This window comes from Symphalangus syndactylus, chromosome 21 (genome assembly GCF_028878055.3).
Source record: "Symphalangus syndactylus isolate Jambi chromosome 21, NHGRI_mSymSyn1-v2.1_pri, whole genome shotgun sequence".
Taxonomy (NCBI): Eukaryota; Metazoa; Chordata; class Mammalia; order Primates; family Hylobatidae; genus Symphalangus; species Symphalangus syndactylus.
In genome coordinates this window covers 71,399,102-71,416,956 of record NC_072443.2, presented here as the reverse complement: position 1 = coordinate 71,416,956, position 17,855 = coordinate 71,399,102, and positions in this window count along the sequence as shown.

Here is a 17,855-nt window from a genome sequence, read left to right as displayed (position 1 = left end):
TGCCAGGGCTCTTCCCACAACTGCAACAGGATGCCCACCTTATTTCTCCACCCTTGTGTCTGCTGTGCCTGCTCAGTTTGGACTGTACATGGACCCTGGCCCCGTCACTTGCTTTACAAGAATCCTGCCACCTGCATGAATTGCACAGCTTAGTAACTTTCCAGAAGGCTTGAGGAATCACCAGGAGAGATTATCCTGCCCACATCTTCACCCTCGGAGTCTCCCATCATCTCTCCCCTGGCCCTTGCTCCCTTCTAAAAGCCCAGGCTCCCCACCCACGACCCTCTGCCTCAAATGGCCCCTGAGAAGCAACAGCTTAGGCTTCCCTGCGATTCTGTGGGGAGTAGCCCCACCACACAGCAGCCTCCCAGGGGCTGTGCCCAAGAATTCTGATTAATGTCATTTCCCCACTCCTGTAAATTCCTGTCTCCATCATCATTGATGTCATCTTCACCTCCCTAAGATGCTAGAGCTGTTTGCAGGGGGCGGGGGCCTTTATGGTCTTCAAAGTTTCTCAGTTGGTCAAAGACTAGCTACTGGTCCATTTGGCTCAAGGATGCTAGCCTCTGGCTCAAATTGTAATCAAGAAGATAAAGCAGGGGCTGTTTGACTGAGTATCATCCCATGCCTATCTTTCTCTTGGTTCTCCCCCAAAGCAGACCCCAAGACAAGGCTTGGAGTACAAACACTTTATTAGGAGATGATATTAGGAAGCACCAGTAGGAGAGAAGGGAAGGGAAATAAGGATGGAAGGTGGCATTAATAAATGAGTTACCACTATGAGCAACTTGGGCTCAATCCCCCTGCACACTCTCTGAGAGGCTGCATAGATTATAACTCAGAATCATCCTGTCCAGAGATAGGGAGGCTGAGTATCCACCCCGCAGCTCCCAGTCCTCACTGACTGAGGGCTGCTCACAGGGCATTCATTCTTGGCACTTTCAGCCTCCTCTGTGCCCTGCTGGGCTTGCTCTGCATTCAGAGAGAACCTTCAGGCAGGGAGACACTGGCGCTTGAGGTAAGAGCTATGCTGTGCACACCAAGCTGCAGGTGACTCCAGGGTGGCCTGGAGAAGAAGTGCAGGAACTGACGGCCTCTATGATCATTAGGCACCGCCTTCATTTGCTCAGGCTGCCATAGCAAAGTACAGTCAGCCCTCTGCATCTGTGGATTCCACATCAGTGGAATCAAGAATATTCGGGGGGAAAAATTACATCTGTACTGAACATGAACAGAGTTTTTTTCCTATCATTATTCCCTAAACAATATGATATGACAAGTACTTACATGGCATTTATATTGTATTAGATATTATCAGGAATCTGGAGATGATTTAAGGTATATAGGAAGATGTGCATAGCTTATATGCAAATACTATGCCATTTATATCAGGGACTTGAGTATCCTTGGATTTTGGGTGCACGGGGGTCCTGAAACCAATCCCCCATGAATACCAAGTGATGACTGTACCAAAAACTGGGTGGCTTCAAATGACAGTGTATTCTCTCCCAGTCCTGGAGGCTAGTCCAAAATCAAGGCTTCAGCTGGTCGGTGCTCCCTCTGAAGGCTCTGGGGAAGAATCCACCTTGCCGGGGCGGTTCTTGACACTCATCAGTGTTCCTTGGCTTGTGGCCACATAACTTACCTCTGCCCTCACAGGCCCATCTTCTCTGAGTCTTAGCTCTGTGTGTATCCGGCTCTGTGTCCCAATTTCCCCCTTTAAGAAGAACACCAATCGCATTGGAAAGGGCCCATCTCACCCAGTGACCTCAACTAATCACATCTGCAACAGCCCTATTTCCAAATAAGGTCCCATTCCCAGGAACTGGGGGTTAAGGCCTCAACATATCTTTTTGGAGTGATGCAACTTGATGCCCACCAGGCACCTTATACATGTTATATTCTTCAATCCTCACAGCAGCTGTGAGACAGGTGTGCTTCTCCAAGTATCACACCCAAGAAATTGAGGCCCTGAGAGGGGAAGCAACCCTCTTGAGGGCCCCCAGCTAGGAAGCTGCAGAGCTGGAAGCTGAACACGGTTCTGTGACAGGCTGAAGTCCGTCATGTGCTCTTCTAAACAGTATTGTCTGCTGTAGCCCATGCGGGCTTTAAGGAGGAGCAAGCCAATGCGCAGGCTCACAAGCCAGGCTCCTCGAGTTCAAATCCCACCTCCACTGCTGACTACCATGAGACCCCCACACATTCCTGACCTCCTTTAAGGCTCCCCCTGAAAACTGGGAATCAGAGCAGTGCCTGCACCACAGACTTACAATGAAGATCAATTTAAATAATACATGAAAAATATTTAGTAAGTGTACAGTGAATATCCGTTGCTGTCATTATCATCACAGTTACATTTAATATTCTGAACGTTAAATACCACGAGCCTCTACACAAAGCTCCTATTTCCAGGCCACAATTCAGGATCATTTTTGTCTTTCATTCCTTGCTACAGCTGCCCACGAGTGATTCCAGGCAGGGCCATGATGGCTGCTGGGCTGGGCGGTGCCAGCCCTTCTCCCCCATCCCTGCGTGCCCCCCTGCTCGCCCCAGCTTGCTAATGCCCATGTGACATGAGACTCTGAAAGCAGCGATAAAAACAGCAGCTCTTAATCTGCCTGCTGCATGTGGCTTTATCTCAACCCCTCCTCCCTGGGCTGCTGGGGGCTCAAGGGGAGATGGGCAGATTAAGAGCAACGTTTCCGACATGCCCTCCCACCTCCTGCAAGCTGGGGCCGCCGCCAGCAGATTTCCTCAAAGCCCAGCGAGGCGGCCGCCGGAGGAATGTGCGGCCTCCTTGGCATGGCAGACATTCAAGGGAGCCCACAAAGGCGCTGTTATGAAAACCCTCTGGAGCACGGGGTAGGATGGGAGCGTTTCATTTGCAATTGGGATTGCACATTTCAAGAACGGGAGCTCGGCAACAGAACGCATGCATGCGAAAACACACGGCTCATAATTAATTCATTTCACTTCCTCCTGTTGAAAAAATATTGCAGGAGACGGCGGGGGGGGGGCGGGGGGGGTGGAACCACCAGTCTGAGCAGGTAGTTATTTCTGTGCCTGGGGCTCACCCTGGCTGAGAACCAACCTGTCTAACATGGAAGCTGAAGGGCAAGTAACTCTCGTGCAGGCTCCTGCCTCAGCCCAGGTACAGCCAGCAAAGCGTTCCTGGGTGCCTGGAAGTGGCTTCCCCAGACTGGTCTCCACCACCTGCATTTTGTGTGGTCTTCTCATTCTCGGACAAGATTGTCTTTTAACTGCTAAAAACTAGAGATAGAGCTAGGAGCTATCACTTAGCCACTGGCACTTCCCAGCAACTCCTCAGGAGTTACGATGCTCAGGACGTATTGGCAAACTTGTAGGAACTACAGGACCCATGCGAGGTCTTAGATAAGGTAAGGAAAGGCCCACTCCCCTCAAGCAGCCTACAGTTCAGAGGGAGGAGGCAAGTTAAGTAGGTGTGTGCATGGCCTACTGTGGAAGAACAGAAGGGGAAAGCCGAAGCCAGCCTGGCAGTCAGGGAAGGAGAATGGTAAGTCCACAAGGAAATGAAAACAATGTACAGGAGTTAGCAGGGAGAATCAAAAGTGCAAAGACGCTACAGCTAAGAACAGCCTGTCACATTCTGGAATATTCTGGAATGGGAGGTTTAAGGGGTGGTGATGGTGCCAGGAGGATTAGAGTTAAAGAAACAAATAAGGTTTAAAAACTGACTTTGGTTTCTCTAACTGAGGGGGCACTCACTTAAAATGATAAAGAGAGGCTGGGCTCGGTGGCTTACACCTGTAATTCCAACATTTTGGGAAGCCAAGGCGGGAAGATCGCTTGAGCCCAGGGGTTTGAGATCAGCCTCGCCAACATGGCGAGACCCTATCTCTACAAAATTTTAGCAATTAATGGGCATAGTGGCATGCCCCTGTGGTCTCGGCTACTTGGGAGGCTGAGGTAGGAGGATCACTTGAGCCCTGAAGGTCGAGGTTGCAGTGAGCCGTGATCATGTCACTGCACTCTAGCCTGGGTGACAGAGCAAGACCCTATCTCAAAAAAAAAAGAGGTCCTGATAGCCCAAAATGATCATGAATAAATTTTACTTGATAGAAAAAAAAAATGTGTGTTTTTTTCATTCTATCACTTACTCATGTAAATAAATGTTTACCGAACATCAGCAACATACCAGGCCCTGTGCTAGTTATTGATGATTCAAAGGTAATCCATATGTGCTCTTGTCTTCAAGGAGTTCACAGTCTAACAGAAACAGAAGTCATCGCTAAGGTTGTTCGTACGCTCAGAGGTCCCAAGCGCTCTACGTGCCCTGTCCCATTTGTTCCTCTGCAGGCTCTGCCTTCTAAGTGGGAGTGGAGGGAAACTTCAGGACGCATTTGTCCTCCACAGTCACTCAGTGCCCTATGTCAAATGCGTGGTGGAGAGGGGACGGGGACATGGAGACAGGAAGAGACAGAGAGAAGCAAAGATAGGAACGGAAAGAGATAGAAAGACAGTCAGACAGTGGAGAGAAACTGAATAAATAAAGAGAGGACGAGGAAAGAGAGGGTGGGAGAGAAAGACAGATAAATGCAGAGAGAGAGAGAGAGAGAGAGAGAGGCAGAGGCAGACAGGTAGAGGGACTGAGAGAGAGAAATAGAAGCAAGGCACAGCCTCATTCACAGAAAGAGAAGGAAACAGAGGGAAAATGAAAGTCTCCAGACTGAAAGGGGCAGAGGCTGGGAAGGTGACGCCCCAGCTGAGTTCTTTCTTTAAAAAAAAATCCAGGGCTCTAGTGCTTGCTAGCTGGGGTCTGGCTTGCCTGGTCTCCAGGTGTCCATACAGGCACGGCTGAGTCAGAGCCAACACGGTGGGAGAGGCTGGGGCTCTAGGCACAGGGTCCTGAGACACCCAGCCCAGGGGAGTGGGAGCCAGCTACAACAGCTCACCCTTCCCCAGGTGTTTTCCTCCCCACCCGACCCCACACACCTGGCCAAGGCCCTCACTGCAGGGACCGACTGGTGCACCTGAGGAGTTAAGGTTGCCGAGAATCCTCCAGGACTAGCCGCTGCAATTGGTCCCCTGCACAGTCTGGCCAAGGAAGCAGGCTCCAAAGCTGCTGCGTGTGGAGTCCTGTGGGCTGCCTGGGGCGCTCAGCTGTCCAGCCACCGTGTATGGGGCTGTCTCTTGGTGCCAGGCTCTGCATCTTCACAGTAAGGCAGGCACTTGTAGCCTGTTTTACATATGGGGAAACCAAGACCTGGAGAAGTCAAGGGCTTGTGCAAGATTACACAGCTGGCACACCTAACTAGTAAGTTCACTGCTACTGTGCTAAGCATTTGTCATTCATTACTGCGGAAACCCTTGAAGCAGGCTTTAGGAGTCCCATTTTACAGATTAAGAAACTGAAGTCTGAAGAGGTTAGGCAGCATGCTTGGGTGACAGTACCAGTGTGGAAGAGAGCTAGGATGAGAACCTTGGCATGCTCCCCTCAGCAGCTCTGAATCCCTTCTCTACACACCCCCAGCCCCACGACACACACCTCTTCTCCCTTGAAACCTCAGCATCCAGGACCTAGGAGAAAAACGGATTGGATCTTCTGATGGAGACATGCTGTGCCCAGTGGCACTCACCTTTCACAGCACAGCTGCAGCCAGCGATTTGCCCTCAGCCCTATTTCTCTACCCCAAGGGTTCTTAGCCTGGGACCATGAAATCCAAGAAGTCTGTGGATAGAATTCAGAGGGTCAGTGGACTTGGGTGGAATCATTATTTTCACTAACTTCTAACCAAAGTTCAGCATTTGTCTCCATTGTAAATGTAAGTGACAAACTACAGTCAGATTAGCAGCGCCTGTGACTGTCACTAGTAGAAATCACAGATAGTTACCTATGGAAGGACAGTTGCTGCAGACTTCTCAGCACATTATGCATATTCAGCACCACTTCAAGCTTCTGGTAGCTGTGAGACACACTGCCAGACCTTCTCATTTAATGCATTCATAAAGAAGCACATATATATATATATATATAAAAGGCACATATGTATATTTCTTTCTAATATCTTGATAATTGCATTTTTTTTCTGAGAAAGAGTTTCCGCCTGTCACCTAGGCTGGAGTGCAAGGTGCAATCTCATCTCACTGCAACCTCTACCTCCCAGGCTCAAGCGATTCTTGTGCCTCAGTCCCCCGAGTAGCTGGGGTTACAGACACGTGTCACCACGCTGACTAATTTTTGCATTTTTAGTAGAGACAGGGTTTCACCATGTTGGCAAGGCTGGTCTTGAACTTCTGGCCTCAAGTGATCTGCCCACTTCAGCTTCCCAAAGTGCTGGGATTACAGGTTGTGAGCCACCATGCCCAGCTGATAATTGTATTTCAAAACTATTTCTTTCCTTAGTACTTTTTTTTTTTTTTTTGAGACAGAGTCTTGCTCTGTCACCCAGGCTGGAGTGCAGTGGCATGATCATGGCTCACTGCAGCTTTGGTCTCCTGGGCTCAAGTGATCCTCCCACCTCAGCATCCCAAGCAGCTGGGACTACAGGTGTACACCACCACACCTGGCTAATTTTGTTTTTAATTTTTAATAGAGAAGATGTCTCGCTGTTGCCCAGGCTGGTCTCGAACTGGGATCAAGCCATCCTCCTGCCTCAGCCTTCCAAAGGGCTGGGATTACAGGTGTGAGCCACCATGCCCAGTCTCCTTAGTCTTACTATGTAAAATAAAAACTTTTTTTTTTTCTGAGAAGAGTCCAGAGGTTTCACCAGATGCCCAGGGGTCCAGGACTTCAAAGTATGCATCTGGGGATCTGGCGGTGCAGAATTGCAGACGTGATCATTGCTCCCCACCTGCCCTGCCGAATCCCTGGAGTGTAGGCTATGGGTCCATGCCTCTTGATTCCCTGGCTCAGAAGCTGAACCTCTACCAGATGTCTGAGAAGTGCAAGCCAGAGCCAGTTAGCACAGATTCTTATGTGTTACCAGGCACTCCTCTGTGTTACCAGGCATAGCCATGTCAGAACACATGCTCAGTGTTTGAAGACAGGAACCGGTGGGTTTGCAGCCAGCCACCCAGAAGTGTTCAAAGCAGACCCTTTTGTTGAAAGCAGAGCCTTCTTACAGTTCAATGAATTCAGAAGGCAGCAAAATGTGAGGCACTGGTTCTCTACCTTGGCTGCTCATAGAAATTGACTGAGGAACTTTTAAAAGTACTGATGTTTGGATCTCCCCTGGGAGATACTGACTCACTTGACTTGGGGTGATGCCTGGCCGTCAAGATTTTTAAAAATTCACTAGAGGATTCTAATGCGCAGCCTGGGTTTAGAACCTCTGATGTACTGAGAAAAGCCAAGCCCCAGGCTAGCCCTCAGGCCATCAGAGTCCATGTCTATGTTTTAGGCAAGTAGAAATCCTGCTGGGTCAATGCTGCAATTTAACTGTGCTCCCCAAAAGTTGATAGGTTGAAAGCTTGATCCCCAATGCAGCAGCATTGAGAAGTGCAACATCTGGGAGGTGATTGGGTCATGAGGGCCGTGCTGTCATGAACAGATTAATCCATTCGTGGAGTAATGGATTAATGGGTTATTGAGGGAATGGGTTAGTTATCCCGAGAATGGGTCTGTAATAAAAATCAGTTTGGCCATCTTTCCTGAGCCCCTCATCTCTCATGAGCCATTTGATGCCCTGCGCCACCTCAGGACTCTGTAGAATCCCATCAGCAAGAAGGCCCTTACCACATGTGATCTTGGACGTGTCAGCCTCCAGAACTGTAAGAAACAAATTTCTTTTCTTCATAAATTACCCAGTCTCAGGTATTCAGCTATTGAAACAGAAAACGGACTAAGATAGTCAGTTTCCCATTTGCAGACATTTGGGATGGAGTCAGTTTCCCATTTGCAGACATTTGGGATGGGAAGAAGGGAACTATGTTTATTAAGCACCCACCACGTGCCAGGCACTTTATCATGTATTTATGTATTTATCATGCTCCATCACTCCGCTAAATCGGCACTGCTCAAACTTTGCTAGATCTTGTTAAAGATTTAGAGATCTTGTTCAAGTACAGATTCTGATTCAGTGTGTTGGGAGTGGGTCCAGAGGTCCTGCATTTCCAACAGGCTCCCAAATGATCTGACACTGCTGTCCAAGGAGCCCACTTTGAATAGCAAATGGCTAATGAGTCTTCGTAGCCAGCATCTGTTCTAATTGGTCAGTGCCTGTGCCAGGCCAGTTGGTTAACTATTTAAGCCATCCCCTCTGCCAATTCATGCCCCTATTCTGATGACAGCACCCAGGTTTGCTCTAGGATCTCTGTCCCTCCCCTTGCTCAGCCTTGAGGGTCTTGCAAGACAGATGACCACCTCAGCTCCAGAGAGGGGCCTGATCAGTCCAAACTAAACAACACGTCATATCCCTAAGCCAGGTGCTATGGCTCAAGGATGAGCACCTAATTTAACCCAAGCAAATGGAACGCCAAGAGTTTGAAAGTAGAAGCTCCTCTCTCTTCCGTGGATACCACCAGAGGCGACATTCTTTCTTCTCCAGACTGATGAGGCTTAAGAATTTAAAGGATGTAGCTGCTGTCATTATTTCCTTTCCTGAAGGAAGAGCTCAGAGGTGTGGGCTATAGAAGCCAATGGTGAGGAGCCTAAGGATGAAAGCAGGCAGAGCAGAGAGAAGCCAGGTCCTTGAAGATGTCATTAGAGTGGCTGGATTAAGCCTTGCCTGAAGTTCACACCTGGGCTATCAACTCAAAGGCCATTTAATCCCCTTATTGTTTAAAGCCAGGTTGAGTTAGATTTTATGTCTTTTAACATCAATAGTCCTAACACAAACTCAAGCATTAGAAAGAGCAGAGTTTTAACCTCAGCTCAGTCACTCACTAGCTGTGTGGCCTTGTACAAATCATTTGACCTCTCTGAGCCTGTTTCCTCACCTATCAAATGAAACTAGTAATACATATCCCAGGATTGTTGTGAGGGTCAGGAGAAACCATGAGTGTGAAATGCCTGGCATCTGCGCAGTAAATGGTAGCTATTATTATAAATACTCATTATTAGTCCTATTTTGGCAGGCCCTCATTCTACAAACTATCTATGTCAAAAGTTGTTTCCAGCTGTTGGCCAAAAAAGAAAAAAAAAGGTAAATTAACCTAAAAGATTGGGAAGGAGGTGCCTCATGGTTATTAATACTATTGAGAAGGAAAGGCAGAAAAAGTCAGAACTCCCTAGGTAACTAGAAGAGATGAGGAAGCTTGTCCTGGAGGGGAATGTGAGGCTTGCCCGGGCTGTAACTGATTTGGTCATAACACACCCAGACCTTGGCTTCATCTAGCAAAGTGTATGGAAGCCACGTTCTGCTTCTCTGGATATTTGATGGTCTGATTGGCTCAGCCTTCCTAATTGTGTTGTATTGACAAATATATTTGTTTGGAACAAGCAAATGTATTGCAGGCAGGAAACAGACCAACTCCAAGAATTTATTTTGCTTTTTGGCACTGCTGCACTGAGTTTAGCATTCATTATGCGCCCATATAAAACAGTCTCTGGGAACGCTGGCCTGAGTTATCTTTTTAATTATATTTATTTTTTCAGCTGCATTTCAGATCATGAGCAGACTTGCTGGTACTAAACAGGCCTCATTGGGTGAAACCTCCTACCTCCCTCAAAATCACGTTGCGTGGATTAAATGTTCAAAGACATCAGACAAACCTGTGACGCTGCCATGAGTCATTATCGCTAATGGAAGAGAGATGGGGTTAAGTCAGTCAAATCCCTGCTCTGAGCACAGAAAAGACCACAGAAACCAAATCCTGGTCACCAGATTGAAATTGAAATCAGGTGTAAGGAGAGGGATGCGAAGATGAATGGAAGGCTACTTAGAATGGATCGTTTGGCAATCACCAGGCCCCACTTTTCTTGTACTCCCCCGACTACCACCACAGGGGCACCTGGCAGCCATATTTGAATATGGCCCTCCTCTTTGACTGGATGAGGGGTGAGTACTGACCCCAGAAGGGCCAGAGTCCCTAATGGAGTTACCAGGAGAGAGACTAAGGGGCAGACAGACAGGTAGACTGACCACATGGCAGGTGCTGTAACGAGATCTGGGAGATGTAAGCAGCCATCTTGGATGTCATGTGGACAGAAAAGTCACAAAATCCAGGGAAAGGGAATGAAGCCATCACAGGGAGATGCAGATGGGAGGCAACAGGGGAGATCCTTCTGTTGGTTCTCAGCTTCCTGGTTCCAGTCGCTGAGGCAGCCTGCCTACTTAGACTGAATTCTTCCTTTTTGTTCCAGCAAGCTCAACTTGTTCTCTCGCTTACAACCATACAAGGGAAAACTATGCAACCAACCAAACAATGTTGTGGGAGAATATTTATTAACATGAAAAATGTACACAAGAACATTGTTGAGTGCAAAAAGCGTGCTGCTATCCTCCTTTCGGCCGATATTTATCGGGCATCTACAGCATGTCAGATGCTGTGTATTCAATGGTGAGTAAGGTCATGGCCCCTGCCCTTGTCAAGTTTACAGTCTGGTTACAAAATGTCAGAGAAGATTATGCTTCAGTAAAAAGAAGAAATAAAATAGATTTATAACAATATTCAAAACTGGTGTTGCTCCAAGTGTGATCCGTGGACCGCAGCTCATGGGCATCATCTGGGAGCTTGTGAGAAGTGTAGATGCTCAGTCCCAGCCCAGACTGACTGGGGGTGGGGCCAAGAAATCTGTGCTTTAACAGGCAGCCTTCCAGATGATGCTGGTGCATCTTCAAATTTGAGAACCACTCCTGGGCCAGGCACAGTGATTCATACCTGTAATCCCAGCACTTTGGGAGGCCGAGGCGGGCGGACCACTTCAGGCCAGGAGTTCAAGACCAGCCTGGCCAAAATAGTGAAACCCCATCTCTACTAAAAATCCAAAAATTAGCTGGGTGTGGTGGTGCACGCCTGTAATCCCAGCTACTCAGGAGGCTGAGGCATGAGAAGCACTTGAACCCAGGAGGTGGAGGTTGCAGTGAGCCAAGATCCTGCCATTGCACTCCAGCTGACTCTCTCAAAAAAAAGAAGAAAAAAAAAGAACCACTGCAAAGCCTCACCTTCCAAATTAACAAGAATTTCCAGCTTTTCCAGTGTTCCCATTCCTAAATGCTACAACTTCAGGACCACCTAAGGGTGTATGTGTGTGTCAGCAAACATAACAATCAGCTAGATATAATTTTACATATATTAATTTAATCCTCTTAACAACTCTCTAAGATAGGCACTATGTGTCCTCCCCACTTTACAAATGAGAAAACTGAGGCACAGAAAGGTGAAGTCACTTGCCCAAAGTCACAAAGAAAATAAGTGGTAGAGATGGGATTCAAACCCAAGCAGTCTGGCTCCAGAATCTGTGCTCTTAATCACTAAGTTTAACCACTTGTCAAATAAGCCCTGAGCATCTTCGTCGCCTGGCAAAGGGAGGGAGAAGTTCAGTCACATCTCTCAGACTGGACCGTATAGCTGCAGCTGGTTCTATGCCATTCTCTGCCCCTCCCAGATCTGATCAGGTTGTATAAGATCTACAGTTGCTGGCTGGACTCCTAAACTGGGGATAACTCTTTGTTCCTTCAGAACTGTGTACTCCTGCAGTTGAGAAGGGCCCTATAGCAATGTTGCCCAAGCCCCAAAGTGTTAGAACCATTACATTTTTATGCACGATCTTCCCCATGGGGTACCCACTCCTCTAGGGTGGCTGGACCAGGAAGGTTCTAGTGCCAGCCTCAAACCATGCTCAGAAGGGATCCTCATTTCCAGCCACCAGGGCCTGGGTGCTGAGTCCTGGCACCTGTCCAGGCTGTGTTTTCTTTTATGGTGAGTGTCTGTTCTAGAATCCCGTGATCCTTTCTGTGTGCTCTGGATTGAGGCCAGCCTAGCCCAGAAGGTGAAGTTGTTCTTACCCTTGACTCCTAAAGTAAAAACAAGGATCACAGATTGTTCTTCTTCCAGGAAATCTCTCAGTCCCTGTTGTGGGGAGACGGTGATGAGGGAAATAGGGATTTATAAAAAGAGAAAGGGTATGTGCGGCTCAACTCACCCACCAGGAGCAACAACGCTTCAAAGGCAAATAGGGACGTTGACTAGGAAGTGACCCCTCCTAACGCCAACCAGCAGTAGTATTTCTAAGCCCAGGCCTGCATCCAGCCAATATGTCTGATTATACCCTCGGAGGAGTAAGGATAGACACCACCAAGAATTATCCATAAAGTGCCAGCTCAGCTTGTTAACAAACTAGTTCCTGTCTGATTGGAAAGAGCTCTCACTTGCGCCCCATGTAGGCCACCCCATTTGCCCTGGCTCCACCCCCAGGAACCCTAGACCTTCCCACCAGTCAGCAACTACAGGGTTAATGCCTGGCACAGCTGGGAGGCCTCCAACTACCCCAGGGCTACAGCCATCGTCCATTCTGAGGGGCTGGTGCCTAGAGCTGCTAAAGTCTAGAAAGATACACACTAAATTGTTGAAATAATGCTTTAAGTATCAGAACATAGATGTCTTTTATTTTCTTCTTTTTGCTTATCCATGTTTTTCAGCTTTTCTACAATAAACATGATTTATTTATGTCATGAAAATTACTTTTTTAAAATATTAAAGAGAATGGCAGGTTTTTAATTTCCTGAGTAGCAGAGTGCCCTTTTTTCCTCCTGCCTCCACCCCAACCATTAGCGTTGGCAGTCGCTCACAGATGCAGCAAGTGGGACCACAATGGCGGCAAGAGGCTCCTGAACATGGCCTTGGATATCTTTGGGAAACAAGGCCCACACCCTGGGGGCTCAGCAAAGAAGCATTGTGCTTCCCTGGCCTTGAGCCCACCTCCTGGCCCTGGTCAGCATGACTAACCATCTAATTCTAGAGAAATGGGAACTTATTGAGTGATCTGGCTTCCTCCAGAGAGCAGCCCATTCGTTTCCTGAAGTGACTGGTCCACTGGGAAGAGGGCCAGGATAGACCTTTGAAGTACTCAACAACAAAAGAAGGAGAAAGAAGAGATTACACAATACAGCAGCCTGGGGCTGTGATGGGAATGAGAGTTCATGTCCCTGTTAAACAGCAAAGATTAGATCAAAGCTAGCAGATTCACGGCACACACACCATTACCACCCATTTACTGTCCAGAGCAGACATTGCTAATCAATCACAGCACTTTATCCTCACTGAGTGCTCCTCAGTGCAGCCCCAGGCAACTTCACCATCCACTGCCAGAGCTGAATCTTATTTGTCACCCTTGGAGTACTTGGGTTGGAGATGCTAACCCTTCAGACAAGTCCACTTAGACCCCTGGGTGCAGGGTCATGAGTTTTCCTTGGATCTAAAGTCTGCGCCAAACAGTGCCATAAGGTCTATAGTTGTTAATTCCCTCTGACTTATGGAGATGTCGCTCTTCCTAGCATCAGGGAAACTCCCAACTGGGTGTGGCTCTACCTTCTGCCAGATGGAACGCAAGAGGTTATCCCTCATCAAACTCTTTTGAGTCATGGAACGCTTTCTTCAAATCAAAGCTGAGTCAGAAGGCCAAATTACAAAACAAATTGAAGCAGAACTACTGTACTTAAAGAGGAGGTGACAGTCCCAAGCCACAGCCACCAAATGTCACCTCAGCCCCTGCTGCTGAAGGACTGACTTCCCAAGGACTCCTAGGGCTCCATGGGACAGTGAGAATCACTGATCCTATTCAAGTCACAGCATCTTACAAATGGGGAGAACGAACCCAGAGGGGAGACGTGAACACCTCGAATTCACACAGCCGGCGAGGGAGGGGCAAAGGCAAGAACCCAGGAGTCTCCCAGCTTTTGATCCAAACACAGAACCCAGCATCAAACGTTTGGTCACTTCTTTCTTGGCATGATGCAGTCTCCCTGAAGGGCTACCACTGCCCCCTGATTCAGGTCTTGTCTGTCCACCTGCGACTCCCATTTCTAGAGCTGCAGCCTCAACCTTTCACATTGATCTTGACCTTGACCTCCATCCATTTCTCTACATCCCCATGGCCATTTCCTTATTTCAAGCCAGTATCAGTTTTCCCCTAGATGTTTGGCAACAGCCTCTTAACTGGCTCCAGTTTCCCCACTCCATTATTCAGAAAGTGGCCAACATGATCTTTCTAAAACGCAAATTTGAAACAACAATTCCTTAGCTTGTAATTCTTCAAAGGCTTCCCATTGATCTTCAAATGATGTCCAACCTCCTTGCATATCTTACCAGACCCTTTGTAATCTGACCCATTTACCTCTCTACCCCCATCTTTTCATGATTCCCTGACTCAGACTCCTGCAAGATGGAGGAGACTCTGTGTCTGCAGTGTGTGTGTGTGTGTTTGTGTGTGCGTGTGCATGTGTGTGTGTATGTCTGGGTCTAAACTTTTCTGTCTCTAGACCTTTGCACGAGCAGTTCCTTTTGCCTGGAATATTTTCCCCTCCCCTTGGCACCTAGCTAACTACTCCCCATGCTTCAGGACTCCCCTTAGCTGTCACTCTTCCCACTATCCCTTCCTGCCCCCAAAAGTCTGCACAGCAGGACCCCCTTCGAAGCTCCCCACACCTATCCCACCCCTTCCCATAAACTACCCTGAAAAGTCTTTGCTTAGCATCCGCACTGTCACCCACACTGGACTCAAGATCCTTGGGTCATGGACTTTCTCTAGTTCAAGGCTGGAGATTGGGTGGATTGCTCCCGTGACACCTTTTTTCTTGTTTGACCTCATGTCATAATCATTGAGTCAGGAAGTTGGGCCCCTGCTCTACCAACAGGACACAACCATTTTATGTAGAACAGAGGATGCATTTAAAAAAAAACAAAAAAGGAGAGTGAAAAAAATAAGAGTAAGCCCCGCTATGAAGGGAATGGCGCTCTGTGCCAGGCCCTGACGGTGAGCTCTATACATAGATGTGGGCTCCTTCTGCATCCCTGAGGGTGCCAATATTTCTCCAGCCTATCATTTGCCTTTGAACTTTATCTATAGTGTCCTTCCATGTACAAAGAGTAATTAATTCCCCCAATTCATCTCACTGTTATTCTCAAAGAGCACACACATCTTTTCTCAGCAGATATTACAGATTTATTTATGGGTCCTTCCAAGATGGACCATAACATTCCTTGAGGACAGGAGCATTTTATTCACCGCAGTGTCCCTAGGGCTTGACACCATGTCTGGCACATAGTAGGCCTTCAATAAACACTGGGTAGGTGGGTGGATGGGAGGTAAGGAGTGAGGGAGGAGAGAGGGAAGAAAGGGGAAGGGGTAAGGCTAGGAAAGATGGGCTGAAAAGGGGAAAGAAGAAAGAAGGAGAGAAAATAAATGCTCAGTAAACACTGGAGGGCAGCTGCTTCTGTTGACTGCAGTCCCTGGAACAAGCCTGGCTCCACCTGGCAGCTGTTGGCCATGGCTCCCAGCCCACATGACACACCTGCCTGGCAGGCCTGGCTGTGCTTGGCAGTTCAGATGCCCGGCTCCTCCTCAATGCGGGGCACACCTTCACAGACCCAGGCCCGTCACACACTGCCTGGGGCTTCCAAGACCCGTTAAAAGTCTGGCATGTGGTAGGCCCTTGATACAGGTGCAAGGGATGTTAGCGATGGTCTGTGTAGCCTGGAGGAGAGGGGGCCTCTTTCCCCTCCATCTAAAATAGCAGCCCCTCCCCCTTTTTTTCTGCCTTGCTGCTTTTCTCAGCAGCTATCACTGCCCCTCTACACTCATTAGAAAGATCAGTATCCCATATCCGAAGGGTTTGGGACCACAGTGTTTCAGATTTTGGAATATTTGCATATACATAATGAGATATTTCGGGGATTGGGACCCAAGTCAGCAGCACTTTGAAATCATATCTAGTCCCCGGAGTACACAAAGTGTAAAATGCATGAACCCCCAGGCACCTCAGAAGCAGCCAACTAGCCAAGATGCCAGATGCTTACAGAGCTTAGAGTGGAAGGGAGGGTTTGTGAGAACAAAAACAGTAAAGGAAATTCACTTACGTTTCATATACACCTTATACACATAGGATGAAGGGGTGATTTTATGAAACATTTTCAGTAATTTTGCATATGAAACAAAGCTTGTGTTGAGTACTTATGTGTGGAATTTTCTATTTCTGGCTTCATGTCAGTGCCCCAAGGTTTCAGATTTTGGACTGCTTCAGATTTTTGAATTTTGAAGTAGGAATGTTCAACCTGTAGTAGAAGGAGGTGATGAAAGCACTCACACTACAGCCAAGCAGACTGGGTTCAAATCCCACCACGGCCCCATTTAAGCTAGGGGACCTTGGTCAAGTTTCTTAATGCTCTGTGTGGCTCAGTTTTGCCATGAGAAACAATGATGCCAGCACCTTCCCCATGAAGCTACTGTGATGGTTAAAAGAGTTGGCTAATGTCAAAGGCTTGGCATATAGAAAGGGTTCCATAAATGTAATCCCAGTTCTGATGCCCATTTCCCAGCCCAGAATGAAGCTCTGTGAGAAGAGGCACTGTGTGCCCTTTGCTGTGCATTCCCAGAGCCTAGAACAAGGTGTTGTGAGTCATAGGCACTCACTTTCTTTAAATGGAAGGATTTGAGAGCTGGGAAAACAAAGGCCTAGAGAGTTCCCCAAGACCAAGTCCTATTGGTCCCAGCTTACATGCTGCCTCCCCCAGGAAGCCAGCACCGATTCCTCCCACCTTCCCTTCCAGGCTAGTTACCTGCCCATCCTCCTTGCTGCCTCTGCTTTCCCAATGCCTACATCCATCCACACAAAAATAGCCAACATATGTCCAACATTTTACCCACATTATTTCAATATACCCTCATAAACATCTAGTAAAGAAGGTATTATTATTACTTCCCTTTGACAGCTGAGAAAACCAAGGCACAGAAAATAAAATGGATTGGTTCATGGTCACCAAGCTCAGAAGTAACTAATAACAACACAGACGTCTCCTGCCAAAGTGCCTACTCTTAGCAGCCACATTGTCCTTGCTTCCTGTGGCACCCAAAGTCACACAGCAAAGTGGAGGCAGAGTTCCCACCTCCAGTGCACCACACACTTTCCTGGAGAGGCCTGCCAAGGAGCAGCTGTGGGAAATTGGGTGAAGGCCAGAGCTGCACCATCCAATATGGTAGCCACCAGCTACACATGGCCACCAAGGCCTTGACATGTGGCTAATGTGATTGATGAGCTGAATTGTTCATGTTGTTTAATTGTATTTTTTTGTTTACATTTAAACTTAAAAACTTTGATTCAGTGATTGGAAAACTTTTATGAGGGTCTCGATCAACTTGGGTAAGTGAATCTTTTTCAGCTATAAGTTTTGTGAAGTCTAAATGCAGATCAAGTATTCCCATGAAAATTTTAGTATCCAAATTGAGATGTGCCATAAAAGTATAAGACACACCCCAAACTGGGGAGTCGGGGTATGCAAAGAAAGAACATAAAATATCTTGTTAAAAAATGTGCACATTGGTTATATGTTAAAAAGATCATATTTGGGATATATTGGGTTAAAGAAAGTGTGTTATTAAAATTTCATCTATTACCCTTTGGTTTTTTTAATGTGGCTACCAGAAAATTATAAATAACTTACGTGGCTCACATTGTATTTCTATAGGACAGTGTTGGGCTTCGAGGGACAAGAACGGGGTGAGGAGGAAGGTGGCTCACTGGCTGGGAGGGCTGTCCCCCACTGCTCCGGCACAGAGGAGCAGAGACTCTGGGGTGGGCATGTTTGGGGAGCCCCTGAGCACTGGAGCTGGGCTGCACTACTTGAGAAGCCTGAGCTGAGCTGGCTCCGGGTCCCTGCACTCTGACACTTCCCTCCACAGGCAGGGAAGCAGCTCAGGGATTAGCGTTAATTCTTTC